The sequence below is a fragment of the Ylistrum balloti genome, unplaced genomic scaffold (genome assembly GCF_031769215.1).
Source record: "Ylistrum balloti isolate Yb309-2 unplaced genomic scaffold, AGI_CSIRO_Ybal_v1 Utg370254, whole genome shotgun sequence".
Lineage (NCBI taxonomy): Eukaryota > Metazoa > Mollusca > Bivalvia > Pectinida > Pectinidae > Ylistrum > Ylistrum balloti.
Window position 1 is genome coordinate 352,501 of NW_026782202.1, and position 16,355 is coordinate 368,855.

The following is a 16,355-nucleotide window of genomic DNA, read 5'->3' on the forward strand; positions in this document are numbered from 1 at the left end:
TATGGACATAATCAACTTTTAGGTATTTTATTAAATATTGTATTCAAAACTATAACTGGTAAATTTTGACAGTAATTTAAAGGTGTTGCGTTTTCATTGACGCCGAATATACTTCAGATCGCCGTTTAAATGCATAATGAATAAATTTTCCGAGGTTATTTAATTCCTTTACATTGTTTATACTTAAAAGCTGAATTAATTTGAACACATTAGGTCTGCGAAAATAATATGATTTCAAATATTTAGATCGGAGATTTACATAAAAGGGACATTTCAAAATAAAATGGAATTCGTCTTCAATATCTTTATTATTACATAATGTACAGATCCTATTTTATCTGGCTACGTTCCTATATCTACAACTTTCAATACTGAGCTGATGTGATGATAATCTTATTTTTGATATAATTTTCTTGAATCGATAGTCGATAGGTTTCCTTAAATGAAACTGCAGCCCAAAATTGTCTATCAAATGCTGATATAAATATCCTTTTGGAGAATTTCGAATATTGCTCAACAATTCTTGAATATGAATTTCTTGAAACTTACACTCAATTAACTTGTATACTAGTTTTCTGTCAAGATTGCTGTTCCATAAGTACCCTTATCCTAATTTATCTAGTTCTAAATTAATATTTACAATCCACTCATCGTTATCTAATAATCTTTGTTCATAGCATCTTTGATTTTAGTCCAGTATTTCATTATTTTCAATTTTCTGACAATATACATTGGTAATCTACCTAATTCAAAATAAACTAAATCATGATATGTACTTTTCGTCACACCTAAAATATTTTTACAAAAATGTGAATGTACTTTTTCAACATCAGTAGCTTTATGGAATCCCCACACTTTACTTGCATATGTTAATACACTTCTAAAATAAGTATAAAAAACTGAGCATAACGTTTCAACATTAAATTTATGATTTTTCATTTTGTTTATCAGTCTAAAATACGATTTTCTCCCCTTTTCTGCAGCATGTTGCTGCGTATTGTTAAATTTACCATTAAAATTGAAAAGCATACCCAAATAATTAAATTTGTTCACAACTTCAATTTCAACATCGTTGTAATACCATTTTTCATCATCTTTAATGCGCCCGCCATTTCGAAAAATTACTATTTTTGTTTTAAGTACATTAAGTTTAAGTTTCCATTGATCATTATGATTAGCAGTGCATCGAGCATTGATTGCAACCCGCTTGGTGATTCAGCTATGAGAACCGAGTCATTAGCGTACATCAATACAAAAATATATATCATACCTAACTCAATAGATGGACAACTTTGGTTAATGAAATTGATTTCACAATCGTTTACATAAAGACTATACAAAATTGGCGATAAAATTTCCCCTTGAAAGAGACCGATTCTGTTAGGATGATATTCTGAAATATGACCTTTATATTTGACACAAAATTTGACATTATCGTACAATGATTTTATGATATTTAATAACTTCCCTTGAATTCCTTGTTTTATTAGCTTACTCCATAAACTACTTCTATCGATGAGGTCAAAGGCTTTTTTGATAGTGTACAAAACAGCAATATAATCTTCGTTTATTTTTTAAAGTTTTATCGATCAATGACTGGAGTGCAAGTATTGCATCTACAGTTGAACTACCCTCCTTGAAACCAAATTGAGCGTCAGAAATAATGTTATTGTCTTTGTCCCAATTCAGAAGTCTTCTATTAAGAACAGATATAAACAATTTACCCATGCAACTAACCAAAGTTATGCCTCTATAATTACCTGTGTCGTTAACGTCGCCATTTTTGTAGATTGGTATTTCACAACCACGTGACCACAATTCTGGGAAAAATCCATATTCAAATAATTTTCCAAAGAGTCTTGTAATGCAAGGAAGCAAAATTTCCTCAAAGTCTATGAAAAATATAATCTTCGCTACAACTTTTATCTCGTTTCAGCTTACGAATGGCAATACGTACTTCGTCTTCTGTGAATGGCTTATCTAGTTCTTCGAATACAGCAGGATCAACGTATACCGATAACATATTTAGATTGTCAATATTATTCATATTACCATTTCCCAAGTTTTTGAAATGTTCTACAAAATCTTTCAAGTTTAGATTTAGTTTTTGGATTAGACTTTCTTAGATATTCTATCATGTCACCTTCTCGATGCTTGTATTGCCTTTTTAATCTCGATTCCAGTTTCTTATACAAAATTTTTTTCTAATGAGAATACTGTGATTTTCAACCGACTGATATTTATTAAAATCAGACAAAGCTTTTTGGTAATCCATGTATCTACGTTTACACTGTTCAGAGAACCATGGTTTGTCGTCTATCTTGTTTTTATTCTTAGATGTATTATAATCAAAATTATCTGTCACCTTTGTCACATTGCAATTTGGTAAAACTACTTCATGTAGAATGTCACAAAAATTCGTGATGCATTCATCAACATCTTCTTTAGTATTAAAAGGCACGTTACAAGCATCAATAAGGTTATCAACACAATTAACATTTAAACAACTACATTTAAGAGTAAAAGATAATGGCGAATGATCAGACAACGTATTAAACACACCAGAAGAAAAAGTTTGCACACAAGAAAAATATTCACAATCTACCAGTAAATAATCAATAAGAATTGTACCGTTATTGCTATAAAAAGTAAAAATTCCGTCTTGGTCACCAAAATGATGCCCGTTAACAATGCGCATGCCGGTTGATTTACATAAAGTTAAAAGTTTCCTTCCGTAAGTATTTACATTTTTGTCCATGTTCCTACGCTCAAGAATTTCTTCATCATTATCATGTTCAAACATATTTCCCTTTAGGGAACTGTTTAGACCATCGTTTACTATGTAATCGGGCCGCGTACCTGTGCGAGCATTGAGGTCACCGGTGACGTACGTATTTCCGTTTCTTTTATATCGACTTATAGAATCTTCAAGATCTTGGAAAAGATCAATTTCACGATTATGATAAAACACTGTTTTCTGGGGGAAAGTAACAGAAGCATAGGAACATGGGCTCTAAGGTAACATTTAGTTTTAACCAGAATATACAGTCGTGAATGTTTTCAACAAGATGGATGCTTGAGATTAATTCAGTTTTATAAAATATAACCACACCACCTCCCTTACCTTTTGTTCTTGGGAAAACTTGAGCATGATAACCGGTTAAGTTAAACCCGTCGTCGCTCGATATCCAACATTCACACAGGCACACAACGTCATGTTTATAAAGAATTTCCAGAAAGGCAGGACCTTTGAGTTTTGTACGAGTCCTTTGCCAATATTCCATGACAGGATTAACAGATCACCCTCCACTCTGTCCTATCTGGTGTTGTTTCTTGATTCCCGCGGAGTGGCTGGTTGTTCCTAAGGTCTTTGAGAGCCTCTGTTGGGTTGTTGTTCGTTGTTGTTTTCTCTGGACCGTCCTGGTTGAAGCGCGGTCGCGTTTGAGTCGTATCCATTCCGAATGTTGGGATGATTAACAGGACTATCTCGGTGACGGGGGGTTCTGGACGGCTGCAGACGTCCTGCTATAGGGGTCGGGACAGGCTGGTTGTTCGCAGGACTGGACACAGGTTCGTGCGATCTTTGCTGACGGTTGCGGTAGCCGACGAACCTGTCAGCTTCACTATGCGTGAACGCTTGCCGCTCTTCATACAGTTTACCGTCTATGTAAAGTCTGTCTCGAATCAGCTTAGCATTACTGCCATCTTGCTTGCTACGTCTGAGTACTGGATAGAGCTTTTCCCGTCTATCTTCAATTTCCGCTGGAGACTGTTCATGGATACCAAACTTGGTTCCTCTGAGCCGAAAGGACTGGCTTTTGACGTGCTGTAAGTCTTGATGATAGAGGAATCTAACAACTATTGGCCGAGGCTTACCTCGTACATACTTGCCAAACCTATGTACGTTGCCGAATTCAAATCTGCCTTCAATGCTATGTAGATAAAGTCTCTGATGAGTGATGTGGTGCTTTCACTACGTTGTTCACCAGCCAGACCAGTGAACACCAGGTTATATTTCATAGATCTACACTGGAGATCTAGTACGGTCTGTTTCGTGGTATCACTGCTCACTCTAAGAGTTTCTAGATCACTACATAGACCTCCGATGATTGCCTCTTGATTCCTAAATGTCTCTGATAGCCCTTCCATATCAAACCGGTTGACGTTGGCTTCATCGAGTTTTGTCGACATAAAACTCGCAGAATTCTCTAGCTGGGCACATCTATGCTCAGCTTCCGTAACCCTTTTTTCTACTTCACCAACTCTTGTGGTTAAACGTGAAATATGTTCCTCTATGGCGTCTAGCTTGTCCAACTTCTCCATTTTGGAAAGAATGAAGTCCAGTTTTCGATTGGTTTCCTCGTATTGACTTTTTTCACTGATTTCATTGGTTTTTGGAGCCGTCGACGGAATCAGGGTAGAAGATGTGGGTATGGGCGCCAGCTTGGTAGGGCTGTCGTACAATACACCACTTACAGCGTTAAGTATACTGCTAACAGCACTTGTTGAGTTGTTGCTACTCTCGCTTGTGTCTCTGTTATCCGAATCCTTCTTCCTCCTTTTTTTACTTTTCCCCATGGCTTAATGTACTTATACTCAAATGTAAATATGATATGGACTCTCTCTAACGTTGAAGTTCATATAAGAGGAGCGCGTCACCAGAGCGTGACGAATTTTCGGTCGTGGCTCGCGCGTGTAATACAGGTGAGCGGTGGACCTAGGGGTCACAGTTCATAGTGTTCAATACAAATATATATACACATATCAAGCGCTTCATATTTTCCAATGTTACAAACACACAAACTACATCAATGTCAATCCAGCTTCTCAGATAATCGTGAACTTATAACATGTCACCATCTTACTGCATAGTCACGAGTCGAAAATCACACGAGAAACACGTGAAAGTCACAAATAAATACGGAGCTCACCCAAACTGTTCGAAACAGGGCGCAGCCATCTTGATCCCTGGGTCCCTGGTTTTACAAATGTGAAGAGTTCTGTTGTTTTTAGGAACTGATTCATTTGCTAAATCGTTTTTTATCTTCATTTGAAATAATAACTTTCTATGCTCTAAAGCAATTCGGTACAAAACGAATCCATCTGTTTTTATATAAGATCTCGACTCTGTTTTTGAAACATCAAGGTGATCAAATAAAAAACATCGATTCATGGACAAAATGGTGACAAAAATTAATCTTTCTTTGCTTTCTGAGAAGTAATTTATCAAGTGTTATACCTTATTATTCAAAAATGTTCCTGGAAAGCTGCGAAACCATTAGATATTTTGCAAAGAAAAAATTCACTATTATTTGTTTACAAGAGTTACTTCCCCTCCACTGTAGGCTGCTAACATATTATAACCGATTTTTTAGGCTAAACGTACTCAGTACGCATAGCCTATTGCGACGGCCTTTCAGACAAAATTTACCGATCCTGGCTTTCTCATTGGCTGAAATATCGAAAAGAGTTAGAGCCCTCTAGCGGCAATTTTCTGCGTAAATAATGCCGCGATCTTTCAAATCGCTATTTTAAAAGCATCCAAAATTAGTTTATATTTTTGATAACAATACGATTACTATATATTTCAAAAAAGAAGCACAGTGTGGTTGAACTATTGATAAATTTTGAGCAATATATTTTACGGAATTCTTGACAGAAGCGTACAGAACACTGCACGTGCGAGTTGATAAGAAGCTAGTCTGGGGGCTTGGTTTGAATTATCAACTTACAACACTTATAAACAAACAAAACTTACAAACAGAACATCAATTTTGTTTTAATCCTTGTCGTTGTGGCAAGATCGTCTTAATATATAACATCACTTGACCTCATTAGACGTCATCAAATTGGACTGTTCCGATATGACACTTTTTCAGGTTTTTCACACCCACCACCATGATGCTTTTCCAAGTTTTTGAAGATAAAAAGTTTGCGCTTCGTAGGCAAGGTACATTGGGTGCTCATGATTTATTAATAATATATTTTTGATACTGTACTGATCATGATGTTGACTCTGTTATAACTTATATTTTTATGTCTATTAGTTTTCTTTGATGAAGGTTGATTGTGCTGATTTCTCAAGGTTTGTTAATGTGTATCAACGTTCCTTGTTTAAAGTTGTCGAGCTATCTACTACGTAGCTATGCCTTCTTACCTTAGTAGGCCTAGACCTAATGAGAGCTAGTCGTTGATGGACTCGAAATATTTTACATAATATACAAAGGAATTTGACGGGAAACAGTCTGGTTTGTTTGTTTATTGTCCTGTGAAGAGTAAAGGTCGTTTTTAGACGGAATTGTTTTTTGTAGTAGCTGATATTTGTTGATATTTACTGGTGAAACACTAACTGAAGAAATTATGTACATGACATTTCAACAACATATAATTCCATCTGACGTAACTAATTTACCGCCTTTAGTCACGCGGTTTGTGAATATCTTGGAGAGGTTGGAGCTGGTGTTACCGACTCGCTTGGCTGTGGTATGGATTACTAATTACCAAGATTTCTCCAACAAATTTTTTTTCTATCCGGAAAATCTCCTTCGATAACTAAAATTAAAACCGGCCGCCGTAAAAGACGGAACGGGTACATACTAATACCAAATGGTACACATATTTATAATATCTGGAATGTTATAATTTAATCTGCAACTGCCTGACTAGTAACTATAAACATAACACTAGGTGCTTCAGGTTAAGTATGACGTTTTTGATATGAGTGTGTATGAGGCTAATATAATCTGTCAGCTGCGGTCCTATAATCAATAAAGGGTGTTTGATGTACTTTTTGACCCCCATTACAAGTTCCAGTACGAGTGACAATGCTTATTAAGACCTGTCAGCTTCCTAGTTATTCATGGAACAACGTTTATAAACATCGATGATTTCACAATTCACATACAGGTCGAATTTTATATTAGAATACTGGTTATTTTGACAGGGATTCTTAACCATTTTCCCAAAAGTATTAAATTTTAAGGAATATTAAATTACTGAAGACAATTGTATCTCTTTTGTTTATGTAAATTTATCGTGATTCTTGTCAATTTTTGTCATGGTTGAATTTCTGTACTTCGAAGTGTGATGTATTTATGTCACACAGTGACCATGAGTTTTTATAAGACTAAGCGGACGTGTTGGGTATTAACGTTGTTCTCCCTGTCATAGCCTCTGGAAATGGCTATTTCAGATCACAAAAAGACATCGCCAGGGCGTAAATAAATCATGTAAAAACGAAAAAAAAAAAAAACAAAAAACAAAAAACAAATTAGATAAATAAATAAATAAAAAAAAACATTAAAAATAAAATACAGAAAACTAAAAAAAAAAAAAAAAACCAAACATACAGTAAAGAAAATAAAGATAAAAAAAACTCAAACCAAACATGAAACCTTACTATAAAGATAATATTTCGAACTAGATACAATCTGGATGGTCTAAATAGAGAGTATGAACAAATAGACTTCTGTTCTTGTCTTTCTTGTTAACATTATGACCGTCATTAGGTCTGTTTGTTTATTTTAGAATGTCACACGTACCGTAAGTATATATCATTGTCTGTAGCAAGCCTGATACATGACAGATAAAACATAAGGTGGGATACACACGCGGTAATGCCGTGCTCGGTATGATTAGCTGGGTAACACTCAGTACAAAACTGGTCATTAAGACTTTATAGAACAGGTATTGATTGTAAGGTAGTCCTAGTATCTTTCAAGGTAAAGAAATGTAGACAGTTTTGGGTCTGAAGAAACGGAGTCTTGATATTTAGATGGTCTAAACGGCATTTTTTTTCTAACTTAAACAAAGTTTCGCTCTAAATGTTCCAATGATGTTTTTTTAATTCTGAGAATCCTTTTAACTTGACAATAAAAAAATCACGATATGGCAAAATCTTTGTCTGTAAGTGGTTTAAATCTCAGAACTGTGTCGTATATCAGGGTATTTTACTAAACTGATATGAAATGTCTTCTTTTATACTCATTTAAAAACCTCTCTGATAGGTATCACTTCTACGGATTAAACTAACGACAAGTTTTCTCCTGACAATGTAACCCATCCTGCCATAGCTTAATATTAGCCCCATCGGCTGTTAGGATTAAACGAAGGGAGGTAACTCTGGGAGATCAGAGCTATCATAGCTGTACCAGGAACGTGTCATGTATATTATATACATCTCTGTACGTACAGAGGAAAACATTGCATAACGTTACTTCAATACTATACAGTGCTATACTTACCCTCAGCGGATACCTCGCGCAGAATTTTATAAAATTGTGTCTATACTGAAGATAACACAGGTGAATAGAGACTCAAGGCAAAGACAGTTAACCTTAGAATATATGTTGATTTCTGTTTATCTTATACCTCAACGCGTTCCATTACAGACAAAAGCTATAGCTAAAATCGACCGGTACTATAGTAAGACACCTTGGCATATCACATTTCAAATTTCGACAATGAAATAGCAGTCCCCCTTTCAATGTTTGCATTATCAGGTTAATGTTTTCTGAGGTCCTCGGAGTTCATCATTGCTACTATTCAATGTCTGAAAAAATGTTACAATAAATTGGATCAGAAAAAAATCATTAACTTATATGACAACAAAACTTTATAAAAAATAATATTTGTTTGTTCTTTTTCTTTTCTTTGAGATCAAAACGTCACTCTTCAGCTTACAAACAGAGTGTAGCCATCGATCACTAGTTCCTAATTCGCTTCAACGAAGTCATTGACCCGGGATCTCAACACGTTTCTTTCCCGTTCAATACAAATGAAGTAGGGCCTCTTTACAAGTAGGGGACGATGAACTCCTTTAACAATTGTGCTACCCGAAGGGGGCGTGTCATATTGTGATGGAACCTGATATGTAGAATTGAATTAGCTATTTCATAATGAATTTTCAAAAACTGATATTCTAATTTCTTACACCCAGCAACCTTTATTTGATCTGTTGACCAATCTGTACGATTTTTGCTTCATTAACTCAATCAATGTCCTTATCATTGTATGTGTTAATGAGGCTAGGGACTCGTTTTGTATTCCTTTCTCTTGTAGTTCTTTACCTACCGGCCTTGACCTTCAGGGGACAAAAAATGATAATTTTAATATAAGTGGAGTAGAAATATTGTAAATGTAGAATTAAAAAAAACATGTATTCTACGGAATCAATATTGGTATTGTGCAAAATGTTAATAATATACTTTCGGTTTCGTCCGAATTTCAATAGTCAAAATTTACTTTTTATCAAGTCAGTTATATGTCCATATCTTTAAGATTCACTTTCATTGTATTACGATAAACTAACAAAATTCACATTTAAGATCAAACTTAAAATGAAAAATATTCACCGTTTTATAAGTCCCATACGAAGTGGAGATTTGTGCTCTACCCTAGGTAAACAAATTTACCTACAAATACGTATATACTTGATTATCAACAGTCTGCATGCCAATGCACGTCCATTACTTTCATTCTCTACGGAGTGTTTGATCTGAGAGGTGTTAAAGGGTAAGGTAGCGAATCTATTTTATCCTTTTGAAGTTAGCCTCATTATATCGTCCCTTTTAAACATTCAGATAAAAGTATTTGAATAATTTTTAAACAAGAATTTCAAACACTTGAGTTTGATAGACTACGTATAGTGTTAGCCATGGAAGTGTTCCTATACAATGCTATACAATGACAACTCGATATCCGATGACCGAAGACTATTTGTTTACAAACGGTGGTGTTGCTGAATCTTATACTACTGTCGTTTGATAAACCACCTGGATAAACAGAAACGAATTTTAACGCCTTGTAAAATTCAGATTATACATATATAGCAGAATGTCAATTGATAGGAGTCTAGGACATCCAGCGACCCCTCAGTTTTATTAAAAAATCACAGATCATTATCACATTTAATATTTTCTATTTTATATAGAAGGGAAAACTATTTTCCTTTTCCAGTCACGCTTTGTCACAGTGGTGTCAGACAGAATGGGGAAAAACAAGAGCTGAAATCTTTTAAACAATGACTATATAACACGTCCGTATCAATTAGATAGTAATGAAAATTCAAAGTTGATAAAATTGTTACATTGGTGTTAACGAGGAAAAAACCAGTATTCAGCCTCATGTGTTTCTTAGTAGCAAGTTTCTTCTGCATCGGCGATGACGTAATTTAATAGTTTGATGCATTTTTGTGAAAACATTGAATATTTTTTTAAGATCCATAAACGGATACTGTAAATAATTGTTATCATAATATTGTCAACCAAGAACACGACGAGTTTACCCTCTGATATATGAAAAGTTTTCTTCTCACACGGATAGCGCAGTGATGGCGTAGTGGTAACACACTCCGGGGTTGGATTCCCGGAACGGACGTGAACAGGTAAGGGGTCACCTGCGGGACTTCCCATGGTGTCTTCCCACGGAAACCCCCCTTGCGCCCTTACATCCGGGCCAGCAAGAATAAATAGTTTAAGATTAAAACAACTTATTTCGCAATTGTTGAAAAATAAATCAAGTTTATTTTTATTATCCAATATTTACTATCGTTCAACCTATAATTTATATATATATTCATCCAAGCTACGAAATGAATATGAAAAGTTAAATTATGGTTATGTTATGAGACGGCTGAATTGAACTTAATCAATATGTTTTAAACATATCTATAATCAGGTCGTTTTAAATTGCATATTTCATAGTTTTTATTAATTAGGATCACACGTATTTTAACGTGTTTAAATACAAAATATATATCTGAGTGCGATCAAAATGGTAAACAAATGGATTTACTCATTATGCAAAAAATTGGATCCAATCGGGTACCTTTAGCGTCGTCCTTGCAAAAAAACAATACATTTGTTCGTTTACGGAAAGTGACGAAAGTTCCCGACGGGAGTTAACTTGCGGAACGTCGTGGATAGAAATTCACTCAATTTGGGTGTATCATTTTTTCCCGCATTTTTCACAATTTGTTGGCAATTTATTAATAAAGATAAGATAAATAAGGTATATAATTGTTGACTAAGTTTACACCAAACGGAAGCTTAGTTTGAGTAGATTGTGTGTCTAGATAGTTTCAAACATTTAATTTATCAGACGTTATACGTGACCTTGTTGTTCAAGCCTGGATACATTAGGTTGTTTTGTTCTCTTCCAATTTCCACACCTACTAGCCTAAATCGCTGTACATAGATATAGTGTAATTTCATGGAGATATATGTGGTCCGTAATCCTATATTTCAACCGAAGTAGATCCTTATCGATATAACGGATACGCGAGATACCGGATATTTTAATAATTTGGTGATTTAAATCAGTCAGCAGAAGATAACATTTCTTTGAAAGAGTCACCGTAACCACTTATACAGGATATAGAGATCTGATTCTTGATAATGTTTAACGACTTTAACACTTCTGAGCTGAACTCGCCGCGATGGTCTCTAGAATGTTTTTGTCTCCGGTTTCATTTCTTTGTTTATAAATCACTTTTTTGTCACGGTTATGCTACAACACGTGGTAATATGTTTTATTGCTTATGTTGTAACCCATAGCAACTGTCATGGACACGTAAACATCGTCGTCTGTTTACTTGGCATTGCTTTTAAGAATGGTATATAAGTAGCACATTACTAAACAAATCTATAATTAGTTACATCAGAGAGCCAAACCATGAATTAGACTTCATCATACTGTTGTTTTGTCCATTTAAGACTCGTCAGTGATGCTACATTATACAGCTGTTTCGTCTTTCTATAACTCGTCAGTGATGCTACATCATACAACTGTTTCGTCTTTCTATAACTCGTCAGTGATGCTACATCATACAGCTGTTTCGTCCTTTTAGAACTCGTCAGTGATGCTACATCATACAACTGTCTCGTCAGTGATGCTACATCATACAGCTGTTTCGTCATTTTAGAACTTGTCAGTGATGCTGCATCATACAGCTGTTTCGTCATTTTAGAACTTGTCAGTGATGCTACATCATACAGCTGTTTCGTCATTTTAGAACTCGTCAGTGATGCTACATCATACAGCTGTTTCGTCATTTTAGAACTCGTCAGTGATGCTACATCATACAACTGTTTCATCTTTCTATAACTCGTCAGCGATGCTACATCATACAGCTGTTTCGTCCTTTTAGAACTCGTCAGTGATGCTGATAGATATTATCTAATGATTTGTCCTTCCTATTTTCAGAATATTTCACTGACAATACAAAATATGTACATTTCGTCAATCTTGAACGCTGATCCATTTCACACGGTACAAAGTTGTACACCATCACAAATCGGCGTCACGATAAACATTAAAATCAAGATATTTATAGAAATGTATATATTCTCACGATAAGACTCATTTAGATAATCAGGTATTGATATTCAAAATTGGTTGCAATAAAAAAAAAAACCATAATGTGTTCATGTTCATTTAAAAAATCTCCTAACATTAGAGATGATACGAGGCAAATTATAAGCCTCGTAAATTAAAGAATTTCCAATATAAGGATACAATGAAATAACGAGTATTGCGAAATCGGGCATTGATAAGTTATTGGGAAATATTTTATTTCCTTGCACAATGAGAATTAAAGTATCTTTACTTGTTCACGAACATACCTGGCCCCACTTGTATAAAACATCTCAACTTGAGATTTCCTCAAGTCGAGATTTTCCTCAGCTGATATCTCTTCAAAAACGGCTTGTATAAAATTTTCTCAAGGAACAGGAGGAAGGCATCGACTAGGATGTCCTGAAATTCCCTGGGGAATTTTCATACAAGATATTTTCAAGGAGATATTAGCTGAGGAAAATCCGGGCTTGAGGAAATCTGAAATTGAGATATTTTATACAAGTGGGGCCTGATCCTGAATGTTAAACCAAACATCATGACATTTAAGAGAATTCAACAGTATAACCTTATAAGGCACACGTCAATCTACTTTAAGATGTATTTTTGAACTTCTATGAGCATTATGGATCGTGACCCCACGTGACGTCCCGTTTCTACGTTGTTACTAAGCAGTTTGACACGTGATATCTCAGAAACGGACGTCACTATATCTTAAATTAGAAAGTTATTGATCAAATATCATGTGACCTCTATCGCATTTATATGTAGCTTTATATACTGAAAAATCAATCATTTTCGTGGGTACTTTAAATCCGCGAATTTATATATCCACGAACTGTTAAAATTAGTACAAGTAGACTTAAAGAGGTAGATTTATTCACGAATTCAAGTACCCACAAAATTAAGCACAACAAAAACACGACACAGAGACAAGGAAATGGTCTGTAAGCTGAGTTAGTATAGGTTTGTAACAAGTTTGGGGTAAGATGTGCACCCTGATTCACACCCACGACATGGATCATACAATAGGTCATAGTAAAGGTCATAGGTAACTTCTGAATGTTTAAAAAAGTTTTCTGGGGTACTACAAATAACACACAATAAAGATTAAATTGGGATGTTGGCAAAATTGCATGTACCGTGGAAAAAGGTCCTTCGCTCACAGAATCGATTTTTTTCACATTTAAACATTTCAATATTCAAGGATTTAATGAGGTCAAATTTAGTTTAGAATTGCCTCTTGTTAATTTAAATAATGATTCTTCATATGAATAATTACATATATATTATATATTTGTGGAGTATATGTGCTGTAAATACAAACGATGAAATCACTCTCACTGGCTAACAGTGTATCTTATGATTTCCTCAATGAACAACACTATGTCAAAGAGAACAAAATGCCGACCAATGTTATTATAATGTCGTTAAAGTTTGTTATGGTGAAAATCCTATGAAAAAAATAAATCAACGGAAAACAAAACTCAAAAATCAAAACAAAACTAGGAAATGTTGTCTAGTATTTCACTATCTGTCTGAGGAATTTCCATATAGGTCTAGTGAGATCTGTTTGCAAATGTTCACGCTGTCTTTATGACGTCACAACATGGTTGGTCTTCATTAAATTCATGTTTACAATACGTTAATCTCTATTCTTGTTTCTGTTAGTGAAAAACGGTTATTGCAGAAGACTTAATTTATGTACAACATTAATAAAACACTTTCAAATTGACACAGGAAGCTTTCTTATTTATTGTAGTATTTCAATGAATGCGTTTTTCTTTCTTTTGTAAATAGATATTACACTGTTAGTTGCAATATAGAAAACTGCGTAAAAGATGGTAAAATTGGCGTAGGAAAATGTTTACAAAAAATCATAAATAATTAATGTATAGCATAATAGTATTGGACATGAACATAAATGGGTAGTGTTAATCATTATCGTAAGTCCCAGCAAACTGAGTAAACACTAATAGTTTTTTTAAAAGTAAATACACATTCACAATACATAACAATGTCACAGTGACCAAATAGCGTCAGTGGTGAAAGGCTATTTTAACCAGGTTGCCAAATTTCTGTCTGTTTTGCACCTTTTCAGAACTCATTCAAATGACTTTAAAAAGGATTGTTGGCATTAAAATATATCTCCTGTGGTCAGTTTGGACAGGTAAGATTTATTGGGAATTATCCAAAATAGATTGAACCATCTAAATCCTTAGCTGAAGGATCACGTGATCATGGATTTGACACAGACTATCGGGTAAACACACAAGTGTGTATACTGTTCATAAATACATTCTGATAGAGTTGCAATCTTATTACTTCATTAATCTGATTTGCGGTTGATTTGATACTTAAAAAAAAGCATTCATTGCTAATAACAACGCAAACCCATCTTGACGCAACCAGGGCCGCGCAAATGTTTGCAATAAAGAATTTCCGCAAATTAAATATCATAGGTGTTATGAGGTATGCGATATATATATATATTTATTATAATTATGTACAATTCGTAATAAAATCCTAACTTGTACGAAATATCTCTTTAAGGAGATGTTTTCTTGCATAACCGGTTTGGGCTCTCATAGCCAGGTCATGTGTACTTCAACTCACTTGATAAATAAATTAATTGATAAACATATCCAGTGTTACAGAATTAAATACGAAATATCTCTTTAAGGAGATGTTTTCTTGCATAACCAGTTTGGGCTCTCATAGCCAGGTCATGTATACTTCAACTCACTTGATGAATAAATTAATTGATAAACATATCCAGTGTTACATAATTAAATACGAAATATCTCTTTAAGGAGATGTTTTCTTGCATAACCGGTTTGGGCTCTCATAGCCAGGTCATGTATACTTCAACTCACTTGATAAATAGATTAATTGATAAACATATCCAGTGTTACAGCATTAAATACAGTGTAGATAACCTTTAACCGATATGAAATAGATATATATTACTTCACGCAATAGACATTTGAAAGCAAAACATATTTTAGAATAAATGTTTGATTGATAAGATAAAGCGTGACTTTATTCTTGATTGGATGTCGCGTGTGAACACGATTGTGAGACCGTTTATAGTCAAATGTTTCCATTTAAAACTATCTCAGCTGAGTTTACTTTTTGCAGCTGGTTTTGCAAGCAGTGTCAATATTTGCTTTGTGCCGAATTCATCCGTTATACCCTGTGTTTGGGAAGGCCTAATCATATCAAATGAATAGATGACTAATGACAAAATCGCTTTATGATGGTTACATGTACATGGAATTTACATAAACAATAATTGAAAAAAAATAAATGTCAGTTATTTGGAAAATGTATTAATGAAATCAAAATATTTTGGTTTGATAAACATAAGGTAGAACGTATCTATATTTAAATCTAATCACACACAATCGTGTCTGTCTCTGATGTGGTTGTTTAGGTTGTTCCAGTAATAGTGAATATCTGTCGGCGTTAATCCATGCGTGACTCTGGAACATCGCACATAAAAATCTCTATCTACTTGACCCTTTACCATCAAATAAATAAAATAGTTGACATGTTTTAAACTAAGACCTAGTTCATATGCGACTAATCCCAAATAAACGTCTTCAAATTTGAAAACTCGTGTTGTGAGCATTTTGCTGTATACTCTATGTGCTGTCTTCGACGTCATCAAGTATCCGGGACCCCCACAGTATGGCGGATACATATCGAAAGGGTATTCTTTGAGGGTAACTTTGTACTTTTCTCTCTCAATAACCCTCTCTGGTGTTGCTAAAAATACACAATGTCCAAGAATAACGTCATCTGTTAGATACTTCTGATCCTTTTCGATTTCTCGAAGGAATTCCAAATCAAAGTAGACATCGTCATCAGTTTTGAAAAAGTACTCGGCTTTGTGGCAAAAAAATGTTATCCATTTAAACGCATCTATCGTCTTCTCAGACAGATGGTAGAAACTCTCTTCAATGTCGGCTTGTATGATATCGTTGTTTAAACTGCTT